Source organism: Hippocampus comes, unplaced genomic scaffold, assembly GCF_001891065.2.
Source record: "Hippocampus comes isolate QL1 unplaced genomic scaffold, H_comes_QL1_v1.1 scaffold56, whole genome shotgun sequence".
In the NCBI taxonomy this organism is placed as follows: Eukaryota; Metazoa; Chordata; class Actinopteri; order Syngnathiformes; family Syngnathidae; genus Hippocampus; species Hippocampus comes.
In genome coordinates, this window is record NW_017842056.1 from 550,188 (window position 1) to 564,431 (window position 14,244).

A 14,244-nucleotide genomic window follows, 5' to 3' on the forward strand; every position below is an offset into this window, starting at 1 on the left:
TTTAAACACAGAAAACGCTGACCAAAATGCTGTGGAAAAAAACTGAAAAAACACCATAACGTGGGAAAAAAAACCCAACCAAACAAAAAAAAAAAAAACACCATCGTGAGGGAAAAAATTAGGACATCTTTAAAACTCCCAAATGAACGAACGCAAATGTCCAGCTCCGCTCATGTTGAATAAATGCGTTTTGAAAACCTGACTTCAAACATTCAACGGACGAAGCAGAGCGAATGTTGAGAGGAAGCGCATTCCAAAGCAGCGGCAAAAAACGCCCGCTCCCTTCCGCTTTTCTTTAGTCCGCCTTCCATATTTCAGAAGTGGAAGAAGATTTCTTTTCTCCGTCTTGGACGTCGGGCCAAACGTGGTTCATTGATTCGATTACAACGGAGCGGTTCAGGTGAACGAGGCGGCCAAAATCCAACGAGGAGGAGCGCTTGGCAGACTGCCGTCTTGCCGCACGCCGGAGGCCAAGCGAGTGAGCGCCTTCGCGGGCCCAGCCTGCTAAAAAATGGATTGCCCCCGCGCTGCCGGCTACAAAGACGAAGAAGTCCTCTTAATGGACAACTTTGAAGGAAGCCCCTTCAACGCGCAACAGGATCACGTGGCAGGAAAAGAAGAACTGAATGAATCTCAGCGGTTGCTTTGGAATCAACATTTTATTCATCTCCGCTGCTTTTCGCATCTTCCTTTTCAGGATCAGATTTTTTTTTTTTGCCCAGGTCTTCTGTTGCGGCTAACCGACATTTGCATCGTGTCCAACGGAGCGCTTCATCTCCTTTTTCTATCCATCGGAGTTCTTGGGGCGCCTCGTGTACGCGACGAGTTCCAAAATCTGCGAACGCTGGTGTGTGACTTCAACGAGGGCTCCTCTTTACCGACTGACATTGGGCCGAGGACAGCGTGCAACAAAAAATCTATTTTGTGGGGACAAAAACTAGTCGTCTTACAAGTGAGAACAAGTGAGATCCAGTCCATATTTTTGTAGATAGTGAAAATATTATGATCTGAGGGAATATGACAAAGTTTTAACAAGGGAATTTCAGAGGCATAACTTCACTCATAATAATTCGCCCTTTATTATGGAACAAGACGCCTTTATTCTCTTTCAAAATAGGACTTTGCTTAGACACCGTCCTGACGTCATTTACACATCATTGAAATCAAATGAAAACAATGGAGGGCAAGTCCCCCCCACCCCACCCCACTTTCAGCAGTTCATGGGCATTCAAATGTTGCACCGTTTGGTGCTTTCTGTTGAAAAATCCTCATTATACGTGATGTCATCGCAACAGCTACGAAGGCACCTCACTCGACCTCATTTCAGCAAACACCAAAGGATGAAATCTGCATTGGCTTCGCTTTATTTTGCCCTTTTTCTTTTTTGCGATAAAATAAGATTGTCTAGCAGAAGTGAGCCACTTCTGATGAAAAGTGATTGTTGTGTGTGCGTGTGCATGTTCACGTGGGGTGACGGTTGAGCTCATGTTTTTTGTGAAAATTCACTTTGCAAAACTGTCGTTACTTCACCCCTCCTTATTCACTCAACTCAAGAGCGCAATTCGATACAACCAGCGCCGTATACCAAGTACCGCACATGGAGCAAAAGGAATTCATACAACAACGAATCATGAGTAACAAAGACGGCAGAAAGAACAAAAACAGTCCAACTCCTAATCAAGTCTCATGCGCAGTCAAAAGCCAAAGAAGAAAAATGACGAGTTTTAAAGAAGGACAGCGACGGGGGGCTCGCCGAACGTTCATTCCGAAGAGAAGGAGCACTAACGGAAAAGGCTCCACCCCCTCTGGTACCGCTCCTAGTGTCTGGTCGGCAGACCTGAGGCGCGCAGAGGGGGCGGAGAAGCTCCGAGAGGTAAGGTGGGGCCAGGCCGTTTCCAGATTGGAAAAAAAAATCATTGGATCTTCAAAAGAACTCGAAAAAGGGATGCCAGTCATGGCCGAGGCCAACAAAATCTTGGCAATTGAGCGTCACCCATCTGTCGAGTGTGCTTGCTTCCCATTGCCACTCATTTGGGCCAATTTTCTAGTCAGAAATTATCAAAGTACAATTCTTGGACTTTGCCCAAGATGGCTGCCTCAAAACAAAATGGAAGACAATTTCAGGCAGGGGGCCTTCAAACTTTCATGGCGCCCGTTATGAGAGACATCTCGACACAATTTCGTGTGAAGTCAAACAAGAGTTGAGAATTTAGTAATTTTTTTTCATTTTTTTATTCCAGAGGACCCAACTCTGGAAATGTGCCCCGAGTGGCTACTTCAAGCCGAAATGAGCAACATTTTCAGCCATGGGTTTTTCTGCCTTTTTGTTCTGAAAGACATGTCCACCAAATGTTGCTTTTAGAAGTGCAACTGCTGTTCGAGGCTGATTTTTCCAAGAACGAGCCAGAAATGAGGGAATTTAGGTCAAGCTCAAGGTTTATTTCGAAAGCACATTTAAACACAGAAAACGCTGACCAAAATGCTGTGGAAAAAAACTGAAAAAACACCATAACGTGGGAAAAAAAACCCAACCAAACAAAAAAAAAAAAAAAACACCATCGTGAGGGAAAAAATTAGGACATCTTTAAAACTCCCAAATGAACGAACGCAAATGTCCAGCTCCGCTCATGTTGAATAAATGCGTTTTGAAAACCTGACTTCAAACATTCAACGGACGAAGCAGAGCGAATGTTGAGAGGAAGCGCATTCCAAAGCAGCGGCAAAAAACGCCCGCTCCCTTCCGCTTTTCTTTAGTCCGCCTTCCATATTTCAGAAGTGGAAGAAGATTTCTTTTCTCCGTCTTGGACGTCGGGCCAAACGTGGTTCATTGATTCGATTACAACGGAGCGGTTCAGGTGAACGAGGCGGCCAAAATCCAACGAGGAGGAGCGCTTGGCAGACTGCCGTCTTGCCGCACGCCGGAGGCCAAGCGAGTGAGCGCCTTCGCGGGCCCAGCCTGCTAAAAAATGGATTGCCCCCGCGCTGCCGGCTACAAAGACGAAGAAGTCCTCTTAATGGACAACTTTGAAGGAAGCCCCTTCAACGCGCAACAGGATCACGTGGCAGGAAAAGAAGAACTGAATGAATCTCAGCGGTTGCTTTGGAATCAACATTTTATTCATCTCCGCTGCTTTTCGCATCTTCCTTTTCAGGATCAGATTTTTTTTTTTTGCCCAGGTCTTCTGTTGCGGCTAACCGACATTTGCATCGTGTCCAACGGAGCGCTTCATCTCCTTTTTCTATCCATCGGAGTTCTTGGGGCGCCTCGTGTACGCGACGAGTTCCAAAATCTGCGAACGCTGGTGTGTGACTTCAACGAGGGCTCCTCTTTACCGACTGACATTGGGCCGAGGACAGCGTGCAACAAAAAATCTATTTTGTGGGGACAAAAACTAGTCGTCTTACAAGTGAGAACAAGTGAGATCCAGTCCATATTTTTGTAGATAGTGAAAATATTATGATCTGAGGGAATATGACAAAGTTTTAACAAGGGAATTTCAGAGGCATAACTTCACTCATAATAATTCGCCCTTTATTATGGAACAAGACGCCTTTATTCTCTTTCAAAATAGGACTTTGCTTAATATAAACTCCAACTTTCTTCCTGTAAAAATACGGCAAAAAAAAAAAAAAAAAAAGCTCATCCAGGGATTTCAAATTTATAGTGGCTGTAAAAAGTCTCCACACCCCCTTTCAAACGGCAGGTTTTACGAATGTTAAAAAAAAAAAAAAATAGAAAGAAGAGAGCAAGACAAATCCGTTCCCAACTTTTTTCCACCATCAACGGGAGCTCTAACCTGCCCCTCGGAGATCTTTTCTGGCCCGAGTTGCGTCACTTTTGGCTCGGGCAGATACCTGCCTCCCAAAATGGATGCGCGTACGTCTACAACAGGGAAACATAACGGAGATAAAGACCAAAATATCGCTGCCTCTTTTCCTCTCTGAGGGCTCATCTCGACCGCAGCCGCTGTGATCAGTTGCAGCGAGTCTCCGTTGGCTTTTGGCTTTCAGAAAGACAGACGTGACGGACCTTCGTTCAACACGGGCCTCATTCGAGGCTTTAAAATGGACAGATGGGTCCGTTGATTTGCTCTGGACATCCCAAAATACGATACACGGCTTTAAGCGTATGAGTCATTGAAAAAACTCGTATCTCAAGTGGCCTTTGGAAAATGCGTTCATCCGTTCCACCCCAACAAATTTTTTTTTCCAAGTAAGATAACACTGTAAAATCTTGTACTCGGAATGAAAACAGAGTCATAATATAATGACATAGAATTGAAAGAATTGAACAGTCGACGTATCACAAGGCTTTCATGCCATTCATCGTGCGTCATTTCAATTCTGGCCTTGGTCACCGGGGGGCGGTAGAATACAATCCGACAGGCAAACGAAGAACAGTCACCGCGACTCTCAGCGACTCAGTAAGCTGCAGTAATCGTTGCCATATTGCTTTCACCCAGTATGAAGACTGTATGACTCTGAGTACCATATCATGTGTCAAAATATCTGTTCTTGCACTGCGTGTGTTCCAATATCCAATGCTAAAAGGGCGCGAATGGTTATGGTTGTTAGCCCACTGATGGCATTTTCCATTCTATGTACGAATTCTGGCCCACCCTGTACATTTAAATGACCCACATAATGGCTCAATTAATTCAACACGATCATAGGCGTGCTCGGTGGGACAGATGTAAGGACCAGTGGTGCTAGGCCATTCATCCGTCCATCCATGTTCCCTACACGGATGGACGGATGAATGGCCCAGCATTGCTTCTCCTTTTCAGGGCCTCATGAAACTTGAGTCTCTCCCCGCTGACGTCAGGCGATAGATTGTGCTCCGGAATGGTCATCAGTCACTCACAGGCCACAACTAATGACAGGCAAGCATTCACAGTCCCATCGACACAGCCAGTAACCCGACTTTGCCCACCCCTGGGCTAATTCCTCCGTGTGACGAGTCGTGTTTCGTTTGATTGTTATTTCTGGAAGCGTGCATTCAAATTCAACATCTCAGCGGAATGCATTTGATGACATGAATAATTGATTCGCGCTCACGCTGTTCTCAAAATAGTCTGCTTTGGACACGGCCACCGCCATCTTGGATGTTGGCTCGCGCCTCGTGTTGCTCAAATCAATACCTGAGACAGGTCATCTTCCGTTCGTGCAGGAAGCAGACACGCCAAAATGAAAATAATCATCAAAACAAGGCCAATCAATGCCGTGCATGGATCATCACGGATAGTTCACTCATTCAGGCATGACAAAACTTGATGTCTAAATATGTGACTAGAATCGTTTTCGCCTCGTGTGTCGATTGTGCAAATTTGGCTGCCAACGTGGACTAATTACTGAAATAAATTACACGTTGGGTGTTTTGTTTGTCAAAGCCGATGCGATCAGCATCCCGGATTGGTCCAATGCACTTCGTTCCAGCTCCAAAGTGGACATGAGCCAATTTTTTTTTTTTGGCGGATACAAAAAGCAACGACGCATAAATTGCAGAGCCCTCACTGCCAGTCCCCTCCGACAGAAAGACCTCAGTGAAATTTCACATGACAAATGTCAGCAGTGGTCGCTGGCGGGTTGACTTTTTCACGACTCTTAATTACACAAGCACTTTCCTCTGATTCAAATGGCCGGAGGTGACACGGGGAGTGAATGAGGCAGGATGAACCAGAATCCTCTTGATGATTTGCTGATCGCTTTCGGAGAAAATGTGGGTGGCTAATTGTCTGAACAGCACGAAGGGAAGATGACATCCGGTGGACTCGCACTTCATAAATGCTCAAAGCGACTTTGTCACTCTGCGAGGCTCTGAAAGTCGACTTTGTGAACAACCAAAACTAAACTCGAGTTGGAAGTTGCTATCGGTGCTGCAGGAAAGGGGCCCAGGCCCAGCATACGATAAGAAGACGATTGAATCGGTGGCCCTTGTACGTCCGTCCCATCCCGGCTCCTTATCTGAAGCCGACAGTCTCCAACTTGGGTCTTCGACTGGACAGCGATTTGGAAATTGCCGTTGTCGTCAATGCCGGCTTCTTTCATCGACGGCGGCTGGCTCAAGTCAAGCCTCTCCTTTCTCTGGTGAGCACTTGGAAACAGTCATTCACTACCGGTATGCATTTGACTTTGGAGTCAGCCGATCCTCCATCCACCGTCTCCAGTTGGTCCAGAATGTCGCCGCTCGTCTCTTGACTGGTACTTGGAAGAGGGAGCTCAGAACTCCTCCTTGTGGCATCCCTTCACTGGCTCCCTATCGAGTTATTTTGAAAATCCTGTTGATTGTTTTCAAATCTTGAAATGGACTTGCCCCCCCTTTCCTCTCTGAGACCCCCCCCCCCCCGTCTGGGGCCTCAGGTTTGCAGAACAGACACTATTCGAGGTACCGAGGACGAAGCGGAGCCTTTTCCGTTGCCTTTCCAAATGACCTCCCGCCGAACGTTGGGAAACCCGCCTGGCCGCCCATCTATAAAACTGCCGATCTTGCATTGTTTCAAAGATTCATATTTTTTTTCATCTGTACACGCAAAGGGTTAAAAACTGCGTCTGCTCTGTCTTGTCCCACCGGATTTGTTGGCCAAGGTGATCTCCTGTTCGTCATCAGTATGCATAGGAGCAAGATTCTGAAATTGTGCCCTCGATTCATGGCCAGGACGCTCCCCAAGCTCCTTTGAAGCAAATTGAAAGAGAACCTTGACCTTGCGTTGCATCATTCATGAGTGTTTACACCAGGACATTTCAAAAGGGGATTCACGTAAGAACGTACAAAAGGGGATCCTCCATGTCGATGTCGAGATGACATGTTCACCTTTGTGCACTGTGTGCTCGCTTAAATAAAAGTTATTCATCTCGACGCTTCAAAAGTGAACTCAAAACTCTTTAAATGGAACAGCTTTCTCACAATTGATTGCTTTTCATCGGGTTTTTGTCTGTTTAAGCCTTTAGAATTTCATAAAGAAAAAAAAAGTGGTGCCCCTAGTGGCGACTGAATGCACTGCAGTCGGTAAAATTCAGAATTTCAGCTGCCGTGAATTAATTCAATAATTTGTAACCTTGATCAAGTGTGAAATGAATTAGCTGAGCCAATGCTTTGTCAGCTGCCGATTTCAATTTGTGTGTCTGTGAGCTGATGTCCAGAATTGCTCCAGAAGCCAGACTTCCGCCATCCGCGACTGCTTGCCTTCTTCCTCTACCATGACACTGAAACGTTTTGGACAAAATTTCCCCCGGGATCCTTTTCTGGCTGTAAACCTGATGTGAAATGTTCCATGACTTCTGCTTACGAGTCAGCGCAAAAGTCAGATGCAAGCACTCTGCTGTGTCCGACGTAATCCGTTCCACCATATGAATATGCAAATAGAGCTGGAAGAGGCTGCTGGCTGGGGGTTTTTGTTGTTTTTTTTTGGGGGGGTGGGGGGCGCATGACAGCTTTAACAATGTCGAGCCTGTCAGCAGGGTTGACACCGACTGGCACTGAGGCTAAAGGTGGCTTGCCTGGGTGTGTTGAAGCCCATCTTTTTCTTCAGAGACTGACCAGGCCCTGAATCAGAAACGAGGGATGACGACTTCATATATATGTATAACCCCCCCCCCGCGCCCCCCTCCCCAAAAGCAAACCCATGAAAACATCCCAAGCAGTCAATGTGAATTGAGAAGAGCCGCTGAAAGTGGTTCCCATGCATCCCTCCACATCACTCACTCATGTCTTCGCCACCAGGAAAAAAAAAAAAAAAAAACGGAGCACATTAGTTGCCACATTGATGTCCGTTTCCATAGAAACGTGTATTCCCACACGGCATGCGGCGGATGCTGAAGAGCAAGGAACACGTCGCACAACAACCGCGGCGACCGACGCCGAGCACGAGACGTGACATCGGCCATCAGCGCGCAAAGCCACCAAGCGAGCCGACAGCGCGCGTGGAGGTGCGCCGAATATTGCGAGGGAGTGAAAAAAACGACAAAGGGTCCATCCACGCGGTGTCCATTTTAACGAGGCTCTGCCGTGCGCTGACGGCAACGAGCTCTCTTTTGAACTTGGCTGCTTGACGATTCCTGTTGTGGAATTGATTCGAGAAAGGCTTCCTCTTCCGGCGCCGACAAGCAACATCAAAGTGGCTCCCTCAGTCAGAAGATGGAACGCCGAGACCCCGCCCACCCCTCCAATTTTGACCCACTTTACCTGAACGACGGAAAGACTTTGACATCTGCGGCACATGGTTTTGTCGTATGAGTGGCATTCAGATTGCTCATTATCAGTGATGTTGTTTTGTGGGGAATACGACGACGACACACGACAGCACGACAAGCTTTCTCTCTCTCGCTCGCCCTCTTGCACTTCCTCTTTTTCGATCTCTCTCTCTCTCTCCTTTCCCTCACTCTGTGTGGCACCCTATAACCTTTTTGCTCCCTCCCTCCGTCTCTCTCTCTCAACTGCCCCCCCCCACCGTCAGTCACTGCCTCTCTCTTTTACTCTCTCAATCCCCCTTTTTATTGCTTCCTGTTTTATCTCGCTCGCTGTTACTCCTTTTTTCTTCTTTCCTCTCTCTCCATGGCCCGCTTTTTTCTTCTTTTTTTATCGCTTTCTCTCTCTTGCACTCTCTGTGGTGCTTTCTCTCCCCTTTTTTCTCTCATTTCTTATTGCTTGCGCTCTTTTCATCTCTCTGTCTCCCTCCTTTTTATTGTTCCCTCAATCTGGCTCCCCCCTTTTTTGTCTTTCCGTGCTCTCTCTTTCTCCCTCCGTCTATTGTTACGTCTTGCTCTTCTTTTCTCCCTTTCTCTTCCTTTTTCTCTCCCCCACTTCACCACACCCTGGCCCTCTCCGTCTTTTCCCTCTCCATCACTCTCTCTTGCCCCCCTGGCTCCCATTTTTACTGCTCCTCCTTTCTGTCTCTGCCTATTCTGTCATTCCTCGAAACATTTGAGGCAGACGGCGGCACCACTCGCAGAGGTTTTTCTTCCTCAGGGTTTTTTTTTTTTGCCTCTATAGCTCAGTGCCTGCTCACGCGGGATTCAGTTGGCCTCCTCGCGTACGAGGGGAGTGCTCCGAGACCTTTTTGGTGATATAACCTTTGTTGGAAATTGGCGTCATCTAAAATCAAAGTGAACCGGGCAACCTTCACCGATAAGCCAGCCGCTCGGGATAGTAAGATGTCAGCAAACGGGTCAAAAATGTTCAGTGCCGTGAAACAAAGCAGCGCGGTGGCTCTCCAAACGAGATTTGTTACGCGGCGTCTCTTCCTCCTTTCTTTTTTTTTCTGAGTGTTGCTCAAGTGTTTGTAACAAAACAAGATTTGTGACGCGGCGTCTCTTCCTCCTTTCTTTTTTTCTGAGTGTTGCTCAAGTGTTTGTAACAAAGAGGCCTATTTCACAAGAATGTGCTGACTGCGGGGGGGGGTTTAGCTCTCCAGATGCTTTAATTATCGCAGCGTCCGAACTAAAAATAGCGCGAAACGTGTTTATGCAATCGGCGCTGACAATCGCCATACTTTACCAAAATGAATGTATCACATCACAAGTGACTAGTACTGCGCAACCAGACAACTGACAGTTATGACGCTGGTAAGAAAGAACCAGGACAAAACGTGACAAACCAAAAACGTCTGCAAAAGGGCAACGACAAAATAACGTACATCGCTTGTCATAAAAAGAAAAGAAGTCCAATTACGAGAACGATACAAAAGAGCACTAGGATCAGGGCCGTCTTATATTCGGGCCAATACGGTATTTTGTGGCATGCAGTGACATTTTTTTTCCACCAATAAAATATTTGCCTTGGCTCAAGGAAGGACGGGAAACAGCGGATACAGGACAGCTTGTGATCACTTCAAAGCGTCAAAATATCATCCAGTCTCTTCCCCACCGGTGTTTTGTCTCTTTTGAGTCACGACAGCACGACACTCGGTCATGCTGAAAACCGGACCCGTCGATGAACTCCACTGGCGGTCTCTAAAGACCCCCCGGGGGCCAGACGCCAGCCACATTTATTGGATCTGACAAAGACTTCCCCTTTGAGAGAAACTGTTTAGCCATCTCAAACAAGAGCGGTCGCTGTCGGGAAGAAGGATTGCGGCGTGATCAGCCGGGGACACTCGGCAAACAGAAACGACACGAGATGAACAGCCTCATCGCTCATCGTGCAGCGGATGGAGACGTCTCGTGTTGTAGGCCACTTGAGTCGTTTGCCAGCACGCCGGGCGACGAAAGCAATTCATGGTGGGGACATTTTTTTTGAATGATCTTTTTGGCCCTATGATATTTGCCAATGGAAGAAGGGCCGTTGGGATGAGTTGTTATTTTGTTGCAATAATAATAATCATTTTCTATTATATATGTATGAAGTATGCAACTTCAGCAGAATTTTATTTATTTTTTTTAAGTTTGTGCAGCACCGTGAGGGAGCGCTTCGCACATCTGCCGCACAAACAATTTGAATCACATCATCATAATCATCATCTGATGATCAAAATAATATGATGAGGTGATGACCCTGGACATTTGGATGATTTTCACAGTCAGAACAGCCCTTTGAGGGAAACCGCGACGACGTTGCGAGCCGCAGGGAGAATGACTTTGACACCCCTGACTGAGCATTTGGAAGCATGCAGGAAATCCTTCTGCTGACTTGGCAAAAGGAATACATTGGTTTGCTAAAAACTGCAAGAAACAAGAGTTGGGGTCAGCGTTTGCCAGACGGCTACGCCACATCTCGCCTGATCATGACCAACACTGCACACACACACACACACGCACACACACAATTAGCCACGCAGCACAGTGTGCACTGATTGCCGACCAAAATCAGTTTGCGCAATCACATCTGCAACAGCAGGTGATAAGCTTGTCATTCAAGAGCCCGTGAACTGAATTCAGAGATTTGTTTCGAAATACATGATGTATGTTTGAAAAGAATTGCTGAAAAGATGCAAAGACTGGGAACGATGTCGCGCTCGGTTGTTAAGATCGGCCGTGAAACTGTTTGTCGCCATTTCGGTTTTGCTGATTTTTGTTGGGGGAGGCTTGGCGAAAACGAGGTCCATTGTTGCACTTGGCCATCTGGCATGATTCAACACAAGTCATATTTAGAGTGCCTCATCGTTGCATGTGAGCACACACGTGTCACCCAGAGAAAGGAGTAGAAGTGTGAAGAGGGGCGAAATTTCACTCTGGAGCGTGTCGTCGTCACAGCATAGAAAACCCTCACAAACGACCTAGTTTTCTAGCCACCAGGGACTTGAAGTGGATACATTTTTGCAGCTCAAACATGGAGCGATGGGTTGTGTGAGAAAGATGCTGGATGAAATAGCATCTATTTTTTTCAGGTTGTACAAGTGGTATTTTATTTGACCTATGAGCAGGGTGTGGTTTGTGTTTTTGAGAGCAGAGACAACGACTTGATTTTTAATCCCTGTTTTATATTGCATTTTTTTTTTACACCTAAAAATAAAGCAAAGTATATGATCAAATCATGTGAAATAGCGTCTATCGTCACGCCTAGAAATGCGTTAATTGTGGGGGGGTGCATCTTCATGGCTTGGTTCTAAAATGTTTCCGAAAGTGTCACGCTGCCATTGGATTCTATAAAATCAAACTGCATATTGTACGTATGAACGCAAACAGGAAGTGGAGCAATGTGACATGTTGGCAACTTTCTGAGAATCTTTTTTTTTTTTTTTTTTTTTCAAAAGGTGATTCCCCGCAGTGGCTTTTGGCGTCACCCCCCTGCGGGAATGGGAAAGCAAAGCCGAACCGCTGACTCCGTCATGCAGCCGCGCCCACGTCATCTAATACCAGCACCCAAAGAGATGACTTTGCAGAAAACGCCGAGCCTCCCAAATGTCCCGCTGCATCCATAAAAATACAACTAACCACATCAGCCATAAAAATACGACTCAGGTATGCGTTCACACATACCCGCATGCGCACAGAGGATGACTCCGGCAGATGTTTTAACAGGAAACAGCTGGCACGCGTCTGCTCTGAGGTCCACGTGCTGAAAACGTGTCCGTAAACATGCATGAAAGGTGCGCACTGGGCTATTCTTGACTGCCTCTCTACATATGCCAGATGTGTGTCGACCGCGTAGGAAAGATTTATGACCCCAACGCAGGCGGCACGGCAAGCCAGTGGTGAGCACATCCGCCTCACCGTTCTGAGATTGAATTTTGACTTCTGCGTGTATAGCTTCATGTTTCTCAGCTCGGTATGAGACTGGATTCTTTTCGTTGCACTGTTTTTGCGCTTTCGACGGTCGTTGTTATTCATTTATCGTTTGTTGTTGCGTAAATTATTTTGGCTCCATGCACAGCGCTTTGTATACAGCGGTGGTTGTTTTCAAGCGCTCGAGAAATGAAAATATTCACATTCACAACCACGGACGGACAATTTTGTGTCTTCACTGAAGGACAATAAAACATATTTAGAAATATTAAGGAAAAGCTTGAAAGGTACTGTCAGCAGTGTTGGGCAAGTTATTTCCGAAATGCAATCGATTTCCTTCTACTCGTTACTTGCATATAAAAACAAGGTGTTTATTTACAATATATATATCTGTGGAAAGAGTTATTTCTTACTTTTAAATTCCCGTTTTTTTTTTAAATGGGCGATTAATTGATTCATCAATTCTTTTGACGTTTGAAATTGGCAACCCGATTCGGTCAATGTAACTTGTTATGAGGAGCTTTATAGTGTGGGGGGGGGGCATGATGTTCAATGTTTCGACTCCCTTTGATTAATATTTGTATCAATAACAAGATAGATTGTTCCAACATAAATATTGGGACTGATGTTGGTCCAATGAAAAATCTCAGTCTGTATACCATAAATATTGTCAACGGGCTCCAAATATATGATGCAGATGGGAAAAGTAAGTATTTATTGACAATGCGTGTTTTTTTTTTTTTTTATGTAGCTAAATATAATTGATAAATCGTCCGACAAAAGAGACTTGACAGGTAGATAGATCATATCTAAAAAGCACAGTGACTCTTAATTCTTCAAATTTCTAAATGCTGCTTCATACTTTGCACTTGGCTGATTTATTCCCCATTTGTATTTTGAATGTGTTTTCATTTCCTGCCACGATGCCTGCAGATGGTCTGAAAAACAATCACTTCCCAGCCATGTTATGTGTTGACTTTGGTGTGAAAGTAATGAATGCGATGCGAGTTTCCAAGGAACCAAACTGCAAGTTAACCTACATAATGTCAACCTAATAATATTCCAAAATCATAATGAGTAACTCGTTATATGACGTACTCCGTTATGGCCGGAACTTAATATAAAACTGTACCGTGGTACTTTTGTAACGTTTTGGCCCCAACACCGAGCATACCGGAGGTAAGCGCTGCCTTGAAGAGGTTTCGGATGGAAGGTTTCCCAGGCCTGCTGCGAGGCCCATATGGCTGCTTCCTTAATTCTTGGCAGCACGCCGGCTTGCCCTCCACCGCTCACGATGAGCACTCCACGTGGCCACGCAGACGGCTCGTGTCTTGAGACTGCACGCTGTCCTGTCACCACGAGCACCGCAGACAAACAGATGGCCATCATTCCTCAGTGTGCAAGGTCGTCGATCGATTGCTGCATGCTAACCGTTTCACTGTCTTTTTCCCTTCCGGCTAAGGGCTGTGGTGGCTTCCTGAATGCTGTATTTATCCAAATAAAATATATGATATCCTCGTAGCTGTCCCTCATCCTCATGAACAGGTGACACATTTTCACCCGGGTCCTTCCAATGTTTTGCATCTTGGCCCCATCAGAAAGCGTGTGCAGTCATTAGAAACGGCAGTTGACAGCCGCCGCCGTTCGTGTTCGTATTACGAAGTCGCGCCTCTGCTGCCTGTGGTGTATTCAATGACACTTCGTAAACGAGGCTTCTTTTTTGTGGAGAGTTGCAAAATATATGACGAGCAGTCTTGTCATTTCGACCAGAATGTTTGAGTTAAAATACTATAAGATCACACACGTATATTTTGTGTTCTGATAAGCGTGGAAACAATATTTTGTTGGTCAGTCAGAGCTACGAGGAATGCAGAGTGATAGCTGTCTGTGACTGAATGCCGTTTCACCATTGCTCCCTCCCGCCATTTTGTGTTGCATTGTTACAATAAAAAGAACATCTGTAATCCACCTGAGTGTCAGTCATGTATGAAAGCGACAGCGAGACACACACACACACACACACACACACACACACACACACACACACACACACACACACACACACACACACAAATAGACAAACAC

At 45.9% G+C, this 14,244-nt stretch overlaps 1 long non-coding RNA gene across 1 annotated transcript; it reads right to left on the reverse strand.

Annotated features, from left to right (window-relative positions):
* Positions 1-12,704: 12,704 nt before the first annotated feature.
* On the reverse strand, positions 12,705-13,891 carry LOC109510365 (uncharacterized). Its single transcript, XR_002167108.1, has 2 exons — positions 13,591-13,891; positions 12,705-13,508 (listed from the first exon to the last, which is right to left on the reverse strand). It is a non-coding gene; the product is annotated as an uncharacterized LOC109510365 (long non-coding RNA).
* Positions 13,892-14,244: the final 353 nt, after the last annotated feature.